This window comes from Mytilus californianus, unplaced genomic scaffold, assembly GCF_021869535.1.
Source record: "Mytilus californianus isolate M0D057914Y unplaced genomic scaffold, xbMytCali1.0.p SCAF_6, whole genome shotgun sequence".
Taxonomy (NCBI): Eukaryota; Metazoa; Mollusca; class Bivalvia; order Mytilida; family Mytilidae; genus Mytilus; species Mytilus californianus.
This window is the reverse complement of record NW_026262712.1, coordinates 68,629,110-68,643,788: the sequence shown is the minus strand read 5'-3', so window position 1 is coordinate 68,643,788 and position 14,679 is coordinate 68,629,110.

Here is a 14,679-nt window from a genome sequence, read left to right as displayed (position 1 = left end):
AACAACATTTCGTACTATCTTAGTTGGGGCAAATAAAAAGGTCGGATTTACTCATTAGATTGAAACTAAGCACATGAAAAATCTGAGAGTATTGAATATCCAAAAAGTAAAATCACAAAAATACTGAACTCCGAGGAAAATTCAAAACGGAAAGTCCATAATCAAATGGCAAAATCAAACGCTCAAACACATGAAACGAATGGATAACAGCTGTCATATTCCTCACTTGGTACAGGCATTTTATTATATAGAAAATGGTGGATTAAAGCTGGTTTTAAAGCTAGCTAAACCTCTCACTTGTATGACAGTCGCATCAAATTCCAATTATATTGACAACGATGTGTGAACAAAACAAACAGACATAATAGGTACAAATGTCAAAAATAGGGGTACAGCAGTCAACATTGTGTTATAATCTTAATCACTATAAAACAGACAAATATGTAACAAAGAAGCACAAAAAGGCATAAAGACAAAGCATATTAGTTTAGCAAAAATGAAAGACAAGAATACAAAAATTTACAATAGCACAATAACATAATGACGGGATGTAGAAGTACAGAGCCACGTCATATGTATCAATAAAACACAAAAAGGCAGATAGACAAAGCACATTAGCAAAAATGAAAGACAAGAATACAAAAATTATTAGAACAATAACACCATGAGGGATAAATAAGTACAGAGTCACGTCTAATGGATATCACCAAAAACAGACTAAACAGTAAAATTAATATGCATAAAAACAAATAAAAGAATAATATAACACGTTATTAAGATAATAAACAACGTCAGTACCCACAATCTATACTTCAAGACCATCGTGTATTATTTGTGAAGCTAATACGGAATATTTATCAACAAGGTCTTGGTACCTTCCGATGAACTTTTTTAGAAAAAGGACGAGACGTTCTTTGACATACCCCTGGTTCATCAACTTTCTGCTCAGACACTGGTGACGTTTTACAAAGTCTGAGTAGGAGCTACAAGCTCTTGAATACCAAATAAGTTGGGAATGTATATCCTATATGCAGGTAAAGTTGGTATGTTGCTACTAAGTTGGGGGAAATTGATAATTTCAAAATTAAAATCGTCTCGTTTGTCATAGATTCTTGTACTGAGATGACTGTGTATGTCAAATTCGAGGTATAAGTCTAAAAATGAGCCTGAGGAAGCCGTGTCTGTTGTTTCTTTAATATAATATCCACTACCGGCAAATACATAGGATGAGATTACACTAAAATAGCATGAGCACTCGTTTCCTTTCAAATTTTTATCAACGCCGTCATTAGTTGGGTGATCAATACAGAATATCAGTGTCACAGATGAGCCCGGACATGTTTCCATTGTCATAATCACAATCCTGTCCTCTTTTCCTCGATTATCACAAAATTTGTACGTATCATGAGCAACACGACTGGTGCCACATGAAGAGCAGGATTTGCTTACCCGTCTGTAGCTCCTCGGATCAACTCCGGTTTTTGTGGGGTTGTAGTTGTTCATTCTTTAGATTTCTGTGTACAAAACTGTAGTATTTGAAGTCTGTTGTTTGTCTTGTCGTCGTTTTTCGTTTTTTGTCATTGCGTTGTCGGTTTGTCTTCGACTTATACATTTTAAAATGCCTTTTGGTATCTTCCGATTTTATTTCACAGAAAAAACTAATGTAAAAGTTATATATTTTACTTCATATGGCCACAACTTATCGAAAAATTGCACATACGGAAGGATATTTCAATTTGAGTTGTTATTTCTTACTTGATATTTTTTTTTTATATTTTTGCATTAAAAATTCAAATTAAATCAGGGTCAATATTTTCTTTTGTTCAGAAACACATCACATTAGTTGTTCACGAAAACAATCAGAATTGTTTTTGGGGTGGGGAAATATCTTTCAAGCCCACTGTCATTCGCAATTAAAATGACACTATAAAGATTTTTCATCACAATATCAAAGACCATAAAATGATTTGTAAATCAATTAGCATGTTTATCAATTTTAATGCTTACAGTTTCCCTCAATTCATTTCTGTTTTCAAAAATAAAATATCCATAAACATCAAAAAAAGATGCAAATTGTCATTAAGGTGCAATAACTTTTACGTTGGTTATTTCAGTCGTATAAGTGTAATGTTTGAAGATATTGTATTAGTGATCATTTTACCATTTCAGTTAAAGTATTACTCTCATATTTTTTCAAGACAATTAAATCGTCATTACTCCAATAAAGGGTCAATTGATGATATGTATTGATATTGCTGATCATATTTGTTTTTTACAGCTTTTGTCTTATCTATTTTATTATTCATGACAATAAATGAAATGCTGAAAATGTCAAAACAGTCATGCAATAACTCATAGAAGAAGTCTTCTTGTAACTACGGGCATTATCATTGGTGCAAATCCTGTATTGCTGATCATTTTGACTTCTTACGGTTTCTATTTATTTCTTATTCATTGTTATTAGTTCCAATACAATTATTATTGCAACGATGCTTCTATATAGGAGTTTGATAATTTCATTTTTAAATGTCCAATAGGCTTAAATTGACAATATCTTTATTTGAGATGCTCGTCTTTTAGTTTGTAAATTTAAAGCAAAAGTATGCATAATGATAAAAGATCATGTCTCTTTAAACATGTTAAATGAATGTGACCTACCGAATTAGACTATTTACCGGATTTGTAATAACATAAGCAACACGACGGGTGCCACATGTGGAGCAGGATCTGCTTACCCTTCCGGAGCACCTGAGACCACCCCCAGTTTTTGGTGGGGTTCGTGTTGCTCAGTCTTTAGTTTTCTATGTTGTGTCATCTGTACTATTATTTGTCTGTTTGTCTTTTTGTTTTTGGCCATGGCGTTGTCAGTTTGTTTTCGATCTATGAGTTTGACTGTCCCTCTGGTATCTTTCGTCCCTCTTTTTTAAACATACATATTTACATGTATGCTATGGTTGACTAGCTATTAATTATTTTCATAAATCTTCGTTCAAAGGCAAGATAATGCTCCTGGATATAACTATTATCTGGCATTAATTAAAGTGCCGATAAATGATCACAACATATGATTTTGCATCATTTATCAATTAGCCTCAGTGGGCTTTGAAGGGCCTAAACGAACCCTTGCCATTATACAAGCCTTGTGACTGATAGTAGTATCTACTGTATAACTAGCCTGTCAGCACTCCGGTCCACACGTGCCAACTGCGTCAGACTCGGTTCTGAATTGACTAGGAGTGTCAGTTTTCCTTCCAACAGTAGGTGGTCCTCCCCGGGCAATACGACTTCCCCCATCAATAAAAACTGGCCTACATTACATAGTGCTGAATAACAAACAATCAACAAATCGATCAATAAGTTCTAGATATGCTTCTTTTAAAAAATCGAAATAGAACAGGTAGAGATCTTCACGTGAGTTCTACTATTTTCAGTACTTAAGATTAAACACAAAGAGACAAACAAACAAAAGCAAGATCAGCATTCCAAACAATACGGCCAATTTGCTAGGTCTAATCAGTGCAGCATAAGACATGAATCTACCCGATGGACAGGAGATGCAATAACCGTATATAACATGGCATAGAGCTGCAAAAAAAGTAAAAAAACAAAAACACAAAGGAGAATTCAAAACGGAAAATCTTGTATCAAATTGCAAAATCAAAAGCTTATCAAACAAATGGAAAACATGTCATATTCCTAATTTTGGGCAGACATTTTCTTATGTAATACAATGGTGGATTAAACCTGGTTTTTATAGCTAGCTAAATTTCTCACTTGTATGGCAGTCGCATAGAATTCCATTATATTGACAACAGTGTATGAGCTAAACAAACAGACAGAGTTACGAAAATTGCGATCAAACTGGTGATAAGCTGAAATGCTCTGATCGTTGCAAAGAGGAATGTAATTAACTTTTCTGACTAAAAATCATTCTAGAAACTAAACACTATATATTCCCTTACCGACAATAAAGTTCATGTTTTGAACTGAACTGGCTAGCAGCTTTTTTGCATCACTTCCAAGGAGTGTTTGTTTGTTTTCGATAGTTTTCTTCATATCACTACAAATGATGACCATGAATTCGAACAGTATCAGGATAAAATCACTGAAGCGTATAAAACCAGATTATGCAGTACGATCAACAATGATGTAACGGCAAGAATTAGAAAGAAAACAAAAATTATAAGCCTGTTTCTTTTACTTAGACTATTCACTAATAGGAGAATTTTTATTATATGTAATTTGGTAAATTTTTCAGTGAAAGCTTTTGAAATTATGCTATAATTCTTATTCACGTTTGGTATTAGTGTCAGATGAACAAAGAAACAAAGCAACAATAGTTCATGATCACTCAAAAAGTTTACTTCTATTAAACTTTTCACTTCGGTAATAGTTCACTTTGTTAAAAGTCGACGCTATGGGGCGTTTTAATCTGATTGTAAGATATGAACTTTTGAGTTCCTTGCTAAATACTTTCAATCAATGATTATTGTTATGATCAAGAACAACAACGAAGACGCTATTCCCTTGTTTTATTGATTATCTTGTAGTCCTTTAAAAGCAGTTGAATAATTATTTTTCATAGTTTATTTAAAGAACACTTGGTGTAAATCGATACTTAGGGAGGAAATTTCATATTTATATCACTGATAAATGCATCTCCCCAAATCAGTTATTTCCATTTTTTCGCATATTGCACTCGCCTTTTAAAACATGATGAAATCGAGGTAAACACAATACATGCATCTAAACTAGAGGTGTCAATCTGTGTTGTGATGTCCTTGCTTAGAGTACTCACGTCACTTGATAAGTGAAATAACCTGCATAACAGACCGCTACCAGTACAAGACATCCGAGGACAATCTGTATCCATTTGCACAGCTTCTGGAATAGAGATGCAAAGTTGATATTTTCAAACAGCAACCTTAAATATGTTTTTTAATTCAATGTATAGAGTCAAAATTTTCTAGTTGTACAAACTAAGAAGTATCAAACAGAGCACAATCTTTTGATAATTTGACATGTGGATAAGTTCATAGATTTGAAAAGAAATCATATTAAACTATAAACACCGGAAACAAGAATAGGCAAGAACTGTGTTGTCTTAAAATTGTTTCTTCAGGTAAAACAGACAAAAGTCAATTTATTCAACATTCCACTAAAATGAAAGCAGACATCAGATTCTGAGTTTGATTGCTACCGATGAGACTTTAATAATCAAGACGAATGTCCAGTGTAATATTTAAATACATTTGATAGAAGTTTAGTTTTAATGATGTTAGTTGTCTCATTTGCACTTCTGTATTGCAAATTTTAACAAAATACGAAGACGAGTTCGTTTTAGGACAATACAAATAGTACAAATATTTATATTACATGTATGTTTAATTTAATACGTTATTTTGATTGGGTAACAGCAATCCTGTGTCATTCTGAAATCAACCTTAATTTCAAAATGAAATGTTATTTTCATGATGACACGAGCGTCCACAATAAAGTACAGAGGTAAATAAAGAAAAACGTGATAGAAATCGTGTTTTCATGATCATTTTCATTTTTTATAGGATTGAAAAAGTGTTGACCGGGGACACATTTTTAGAATTGATACACAATGTACTTCGGTCAACGTTTTAACACCCCAAAGAAGCTACGAAAAGAAGCATTTAGTTCTTAAATATATGAATTCCATTGTGCGTATAAATCTATTCGTTTAATTTAATATCAGTTCATTTGATAGCGTGGTAATCTATTTATTGTTTAAGATCTCAGAAATCTTATTTAACATGCCAAATTAGGAGATAGCTGTTTTCTATTTTAAGCTTGGCCTTCTATTCTATAAAAGTAGATTTTACTGTCGCAAATTGTGTTTTGTATACTAATGTGTGTGTTATGGTAATTTCTTGTTTTTTGCCATAACAGTTTCAGTTACATATCCCTCTGGTACCTTTAGACTCTCTTTTTTATGGGGAAAACTTGTTTTCAAATATCAATCGAGTGAATTAATTTACATATTGATAAAGTTTTGATTGTTCTGCAGTACATGAGTCCATCAAGCCTTTGAACTTCAGAGCATAATAAAAATATTTCTTTTGTCTATATTTTTTTCTTTCTGATCACTCAAAAATGTACTGAAATGCAATCCGAAGATCACTGTCGTTGCACAATAGTTCTACAAATGTAGCTATTGTATTGTGATTGTAAACACATTTTATACGTTCTATTGGAAGTTTATTATTTATAAGTCCGTTGGAGAATGTGAAAATATCTCCTTCGTCAAGTTTTCAAAAAGTTTTATTCGAAAAGAAATGATCCTTATATTAGATAAACAATAGTTTAATAATTTAGTACACTAATTGATATTTAACAGCAATGTTTTGATAAAACAATTTGTAGCGAGGTTTCAACTTTATCTTTTGTCCAGTTCACATAACAGAAAATTTTATATTTTGATCGATATTTGATGATATCCCAGGTAAATTTGTTAATGTGAAAAAAAGGAAATGTGGTATGACTGCCAATGAAACATCAATTCACCAGAGACAAAAAGACAAGGATATCAACAACAATACGTCACCGTACGGGCCTTCACCAATAAGCAAAACCAATACTGTATAGTAAGCTATAAAGAATGTTTTCAACAAAGAGCCGTATAATGTCTCTTGTTTTACTCGAGTCTTTAATTTCAACATTTTGAATCATTCAAGTCATCTAAATTTTATTTTACAGACAATATTTTGGTCCAGGCCTTAACATCAAATACTACTTCATTACGTTAAGGAAATGTTCAAATACGATGCCTTTAAATATTTAAAATATATTCAAAAGTTTAACTTAATTTCTGTTTTTTTAAATTTTATCAGAATATTTGAAATTACTACAATCACCAACCGATGATCCAGTTATCTGAGTTTTTGAAGTAGTATAAGCCAGGTAATATTTAATTTTAAAAACCTTTTTTGCTTTGATATTGTTTTTTTTTTTATAGTCATTTGAAGTTATTATCAATATTCTCATAAAAAAGTTAACGGTACCAATGTAACTGCACCAGTAAACTAAAATCTTATTTTGATTTTTTTGTATGTTTCAAAATCCATCTTTAAATCAATTTCAATTACAAATTCTTCCAAGGTGGTAAATGTGCTTCGGGGGCAGTTGTAACTCATTTATAGAAATTCTTTGTTTTTTTAACTGTAAGTAGGCCTTAACAATAGGATAATCCCATAGTAAGAACATGATTTCATTCATTCTTCACAATTAAGAAACACCAATTCTACGATTTCATTGGTCGAGAGCACTTTGCTATATTCTAAATGTTGTTAGAACAGTTTTTGAATAAAATTGAATTATACATGTTATACGATGTTTTAAAGTTGTTTCGGAATTGTTTCGTGTTATGAAATTTACTTTATGCGTAGTGCATTTATACAATAATGGAGAAAAAAATAAAAACTCCTTTTCAATGTATTTCTTGCATGAAGAGATATATCTCGTATCACCCTGCACGGAGTGTGATACGAAAAGCTTAATTTTGATCATTAGAAGAATACCCAAATATGATAAATGACATGAACTGTGAGAAAAACGTAGACTAATTCATTTTGCAGAATTTATCTAAATGAAATCCTTCAATGCTTGTAATACTGGATAAGAACAATTTTAATAAAAAATTATATCTTACAATTATATGAGATTTGATTATTTGAAAATCGTTTTTTTTTTATAAGTGTTTATTACTATCACTAATCACTCCTAATTGATAAAGATCAATCGATCTAATTAACATGATAATTGGAATTGGATATGATCATCGGTCATGCATGACATATCCCAAATAACGGCGCGTGCCGATAAAAACTTAAATAACTTTTAAAATTGAATTGCTTTATCTAAACAAAAAGTATAAGATCAAAAATTAAATTATCTATCGAATGCATACCCTCAACGCTCACTAAAACATCTATTACACGTCCGGATTGCTCTTTTTATGTCCTGAATGCACTCAGGAGGTCCTGACCCTTTTTTAAACGGTAGTGAGGTCATTATTTTAATTAAGAGTAATGTAAACATTACTGTTATTAATGAAAATCGTGACACTGAAGGGAGTGAAATTCTTCTCAATATTCAAATTGACGATACGATATTCATATTGGTATGTATTTATGCACCAAATTATAAAGCATCTAGAAATGAGTTTTTGAAAAAGGTAATTGATTATATAAAAAAATTTAGTATAAGTTTACCGATAGTTGGAGGAGATGTCAATGATTCTTTTAACGTTATAGATAGATACAAAACACGACCAAATAGCTAGATTTCCAAACCAGTAAATAGTTTGAAATTTATGTTAAAAGCAAACAAACTAATTGATATTAGGAGATGTTAGAATCAAATGGTTCAGCAATTTATGTGGCGAAGGAGAGATAAAACTTAGGAAAGTAGAATAGACATGATATTAATTGGCTCAGATTTAAAGTCATTAGTAGAGTATTGTAAAATCAAACCAGCTGTAATAAGTTCTACTGGTCATCAAAGCGTTTTCTTACGTATTAGAACTGGTGTGTCAGAAAGAGGAGATGGATATTAGAAGATTAACAACTCTATTTTAAAAGAGGGAAAATATAAAGATGTAATAAATAATACTATTCATAAATATACTAATGGAAATAATACTATTGACTGTCAATTATTGTGAGACGTTTTAAAAGTAGAAATATTGGAGGTAAACATAGCATATTGAAAAAATTAAGCAAAGGCAATTAGAGAACTAAGTCGTGAATTAGCAAAACAACTGGAAGAGAGAAAAGGGTGAAGAGGTGAATTACCTCATGAGGATGCATAATTAGAAGGAGAAATAAATAATCGAGAAAAAAAATTGGTAAGATATACGAACAGAAAACTCGAGGTGCACAGGTTAGGTCACGGGAGAAATGGGTGGAATATGGAGAAAATGCAATGCACATTTTTTAGGTTTAGAAAAACAGACACAAGTAAAATAATCGATAAATAAACTAAGCGACGAGAATGTAAACAGGTCAGGCCGATTTATTGACAAAAATTAAGCAAGTTTATGAAAAACTGTACAGTTCGAAATGTCAAATTATATCTATGAAACTGAATTAGAAATTCATTCAGTTAACGTTGACAAATCAGTTTCTGACGTAGAAGTAACATAAAAGAATGTACTATAACTATAAATGCAATGAAATTAAATAGGGCACCAAGGCTAGATGGTCTTACAGTCGAATTTTATCAGATGTTTTGGCAAAAAATAAAATATTTTCTAGTCAGGGTTTTAAATAAGGATAATGAAAAGGGAAGTTTATCACACTCACAACGCACTAGTATTTTGTAAAATATTGTTAAAAAAAGGGGGATCATTTAATGTTGGATAATCATAGGCCAAATTTTCACCAAATGTAGATTCAAAATTATTGTTTTTGTTCTAGCATAACGCTTAAAGACGATACTACCAAAAATTATTAATGAAGATCAAACAGGGTATGTTGAAAACATATGTATTGGTTTTAATTTGAGACAGATTCAAGACATTATTGATTATACAGACGCATATACGATTGAGGGGCAATTGATTTTGTAGATTTTACCAAAGCTTTTGATTCATTGGAATGGCATTTTATGTTGATCACTTTGAAACAGTTTGGATTTAACGAATCATTTATACACTGGGTAAAAACATTATATACTGGGTTACAAACTTGTGTAATTAATAATGGATTGATTTCAGAAATTTTTCAAAACTTAAGAGGAATAAGGCAAGGGTGTCCCTTATCAGCTCTCCTTTTAGTTTTACAGAGAAGAATTTGAAAAATTAAACTGGGAGAATAACATTGAGAAAATGGATAAATTATTAGATATGGGGGAAATGCAATTCAACTTTAATCGGAAAAATACTAATTATAAAAACAGTAGTTTTACCACTTTTTACATTTTTGGTACATGCCTGTACAGTACCAGAGAAATAATTTAATTTTGGATGTAACGCGTCTTCTGATTGGCTGACAGTGTTTTGTCTATCAGCTCATAGACATAATTTTGTCATGTGACCGTTATTCAGTGTGCACCACAATTTTGATGTTATTTCTTCATAGACAGAAAAAATATTACAGTCATTCCTTAAATATACATAAGATATAGAAAGTAAATGTTATAAATACATCTAGGATGGTAATCCAGATACGGTTAATAGAAATAAGATGATTAAGTCGCACGTAGAAGGGGATTACAAATCATGATTGATATACAAAGTTATTGTATGTCGTTAAAAGCATCTTGGATAAGTAAACTCATTAGTAACGGTATTTCACACTGGACGTTGATTCCTTTAAATATCTCAGTGTGGTTGGTATAAATTGGTTGATTTTTAAGATGAATTTTGAATATCAAACACATCCCTGAATTTTATAGAGAAGTATTTAAATTTTGGGTAATATCATGTGGTAGACAGACGAAAAACCCTACCAACTTCACAGAAATAAGAAAACAAGTAATTTGGGGACACAAACTGATTAATTTTGAAAATGAAACCATTATTTTGAAAATATGAAAAAAAGAGTAACTTGATATTTGTCCATGATATTATAGATGACACTGGTGATATATCTCAACATTTTATTTTGCAAAAATTAGTCTGTAAGAATAATTGGACAGCAGAAATAAATATTTGAAAAAAAAGCCATTCCAAAAGACTGGCATCAAATGTTAAAGTCTGACAGTTCTATTAAGATTATCGTAAATTTTACTAGACATAAATTGATCTGGATAGGTAATTACATTCAATTTGAGGCTTCAAGTTTTTCAAAAAATATATTATACAAGTCAATTTGTAAAGATAAGCTCAACGTTCAATTGGTGTTAGCAAATGGATGTGTATTTTACAAATTGATTAGAACCTTAATATTAATCAATTACATATTTCATGTTTCAATATTTATTAGACGAGAATAAGTTAAAAATATATAGATGGAAACTTTTACAATTCATATTACCAACAAAACACTTATTATTTATTGTTCAAACCCAAAATATATAAAAATATATAACGAAAACAGATCAATGAAATTAAATCTATTACTGAAGTCACTAAAAAGAAGTATACAGTGAATAAACATATAATGTTGTTAAAAAAAATAGAAACGCCGATTTTCGAAAATGCTCTGAGTTTGACATGTGTATATCATTTAGCTTATGAGAGCTTTTACGTATATTAACCCTTACCTGACGTAGCAAGAATTTAGCAACAATAAGCCGCGACTTGGTAGTGTTTGTGTTTTCAGATTTGGTGTTACCAACACCTTTCTTTCCCATCCCATAAGCAGTAGAAATTTCAACTGGTTCAAAAAATATTTAAACTCGTAGAACATATGTGTTTGATAATTTCGACACAATCTTCACCTTCCACCTCCTCAACACCCATAAACAGTAAATTGCCCTTAGATACTCGCACCAAAGAGTTTCTAGTTGCTCAGAAATTTCATTCTTAACAGAACGTAGCTTGGCCATTTTGGAAGCAATGCCATCATCATCGGATGTCTGTTTCTCAAAACATTCAGAAATAAAGGTGCTGTGAATCCATACTAAATGGGTGTAGGATTTGCGAAGGTAATGGTCCTGAAAAATTACACGACCCAGAACTTGAACTTGTTTAGGACATTCTCAAAATGGTGGACGAATCCTTTACCAATTTTTAAGGTCCTTAGCATGAAATGACCACAACCACAACTATCTTTTTAAACGAGAGAAATATTCATTTAAAATGTGTAACTGTTATTGTTCTAGTAAAATTTAATGCACGTTTTGCTTTTGCATACTGTATCTGGGTATAAGTCCCAGACTACTCTTGATCGGCATATTTTCATCATTTTAGTACGATGTTGGTGAATCTCATAGCAATTATCCTCTGTGGTCCAAATTCAATTGTCAATTTGTTCAAACTCGGATTGTTTTCATTATTACTTGGACTAAACATTTGTTCCTAATTTCTTATGATGCATATATGTATCCTTATATAAACTTTTTGTGTAGATCAGTGAACAGTGCATGGCAAAAGTAATTTCACTTACAATTTCTTGCTGTATATTTCCTGGTAAAAAAAGTCCCAGATATTTCATAAAAACGCAAAATTGCAAAAGTGTGTGAATTATACCTTACCTTACCTCTGTATCTTGACATCCTTTAAAGGATGACCATAGTAAAATGTCTAACTATCCTGCACTATCCGACACCAGGTGAATATTCACAGTGATTGTTTTACATATAAAAATGTACAGAGGTGATAAAACCTTGCATTGTTTATTAAAAAGGACTTAATTATGAACACCGTATTTTTTATAATATCCAATTCTGTTGTATTTTAAAGGATAAAAGGTTCTATTATCCTTATGAATTGATAAAACACAAATGTTCATATGTCATAGGTTTACCACTAATAATTAACGTAATTTAAAAAGGATATCATTTAAAACGGAATCAGTTAACCAAAATGGTCTTTAATATTTAATCTAGGGATGCTAGATAAAATCTAAAAATATAATGTTTGCCAAAATGCATTTACTTTAACTTTATCAATTAAAGAAGAAATGTTACACTTAAAAATAATTTAAAAAGTAGTTTGACAAGTAAAAGAAGCTAGTATGTTGATCTTATGGGTTTGGGTCTAAGATTGCAAGTAAAATTTCCTATTGGTAGCCGTCGTCCCACTCCCCCTTATCGCATATTTCCTTTTATCATATTTATAAGGAAACACATGAAATATAAAGTTATATTCACTTTTCCTGGTTTGATATTAACAGTTTTTATCGAGAACTATAAATAAGAAATAGTAGTCGTCTGGTTTCGTATTATATTTTCGTGACTTTATCCTCGGACAATTTCTTCGATCTCTTTATTGAGTTTAGTAATGTACATAATAAATTGCATTTGTACTTCTAAGGATAGATATTTCCACTTATGCAAGCAGTTCACGTTTAGCACATGTCTTATATCATCAATTATTGGTAATAATTCTTATATAATCCCATGATTAACACCCAAAATTAGATGTTCTAGAGTTTCTGACGTATCATCACAGGCTACACAGATATCTACAGTTGACTCGTTGTATATTTTGTTTCTTAAATGGTATAGGACATAGGTAACAGTGAGCATCTTTAGTTTCACGGGTATTCTTGCTAATTCCCATATTGATTGTTTGACCTTGAATAGTGGATGTATTTTTTAGGCCAGCTGATTCGTGCATACTTTAAGAAGAATTGTGAATTAGATGATAGAAGCATTTGCACAATTGTAGATCTATATATTGTAGTCGATTTAAGTTATGATCCCTCTCTGACAAATCCGTTATGGCGGCCATTTTCAAGATGGCTGCCAATCGGGCAACATTTCACCACCATGTATAAATTTAAGCAAATAATATCGAATCAAATCTTTTAAAAGCATACAAAACGTGATCCAACGTTTCTAGTAAGTCCTGGCGGTATATAAGACTTCAAAACTTTTTTTTTTTAAATGGAGGTAAATTTTTAAATGACCGCCAAAAAGCAAAAATGAACTAAACTAAAACAATGCTCTGCTGATATTCATTTATTTCGTCGATTTGCTATTTGCAGTTCATACGATGTTCTTGCGACTATGTTTCCATAATACATTGATGCTGCTTGTAAGACAGTTTAATCAAAGATCCCATAAATGGAAACATTCGAACGTTTTCAGGACGCCTTTAGGATTTGTTTGACTGTGTACCATCTAAGTCACAAATGATAATTTATATGTTCCACTTCTCCACTAGTGAAAGATGTTTATCGATCGTTCGGACATTGATAATCTGATTTCATTCCGAACTTTCACATTTGGTCAAATTCTAGATACTTTACATATACCAGCATGTTTTAAATGTAATGATACTATATATGACTCATCAAGCTATCTAAACAATAGCACATAGGCAGCTGATCCTTCTGGAGCACCATAGATCATCCCCTGATTTATGAGGTGTTGATGTTACTAAATTTTTAGAATTTGTGTAGAGATGTCTTGACTGGTGATAGTTTTTTTGAGTTTTTTATCCATGCTGTTGTCTGGTTTTGTTTATCTAATGATGTTTGAGTTTTTTGGTATCCTCTTCGTCTTTTTTATCATATAAACAGCAACTTATTTTTACAGCAGTTTTCAAGATAAATAATAAGGACAGCTCATTCCCACAATTTAAACAGCACTGTACATAACATCATAATTGTCCTCTCACATTCTCACATTTTTATCTACCGTGTCAATATCTTTCAACCACATTTTATAAGCTCAATCTAAAGTGATAAATATCCCAAGGTGTATATACCATCCGAATTCACTCGAAAAAGGACTATGGATAAAAGGCTGAAACATTCCCTAACCTAAAGCATTCATATGCTTATAAGGTGGGTTGAGTATTGTTAATCAACCTTAACCCATGGACAAGACACCATATTCATATGCTGTATTTGTGCGATATAAGAATTTATGATTCAGCATAAATTCGGTTATTAGTGTAAGCATATATTACTTGTGTAATTAGCTGTTTCACCTCTATTAAATGTAGGCTATCAGATGTATGTTTGTCAATGCGCAATATGACTGCGCACGCGATCTTTTTCATTCCGACATTTGAAAGAAACAGACGGAATATTA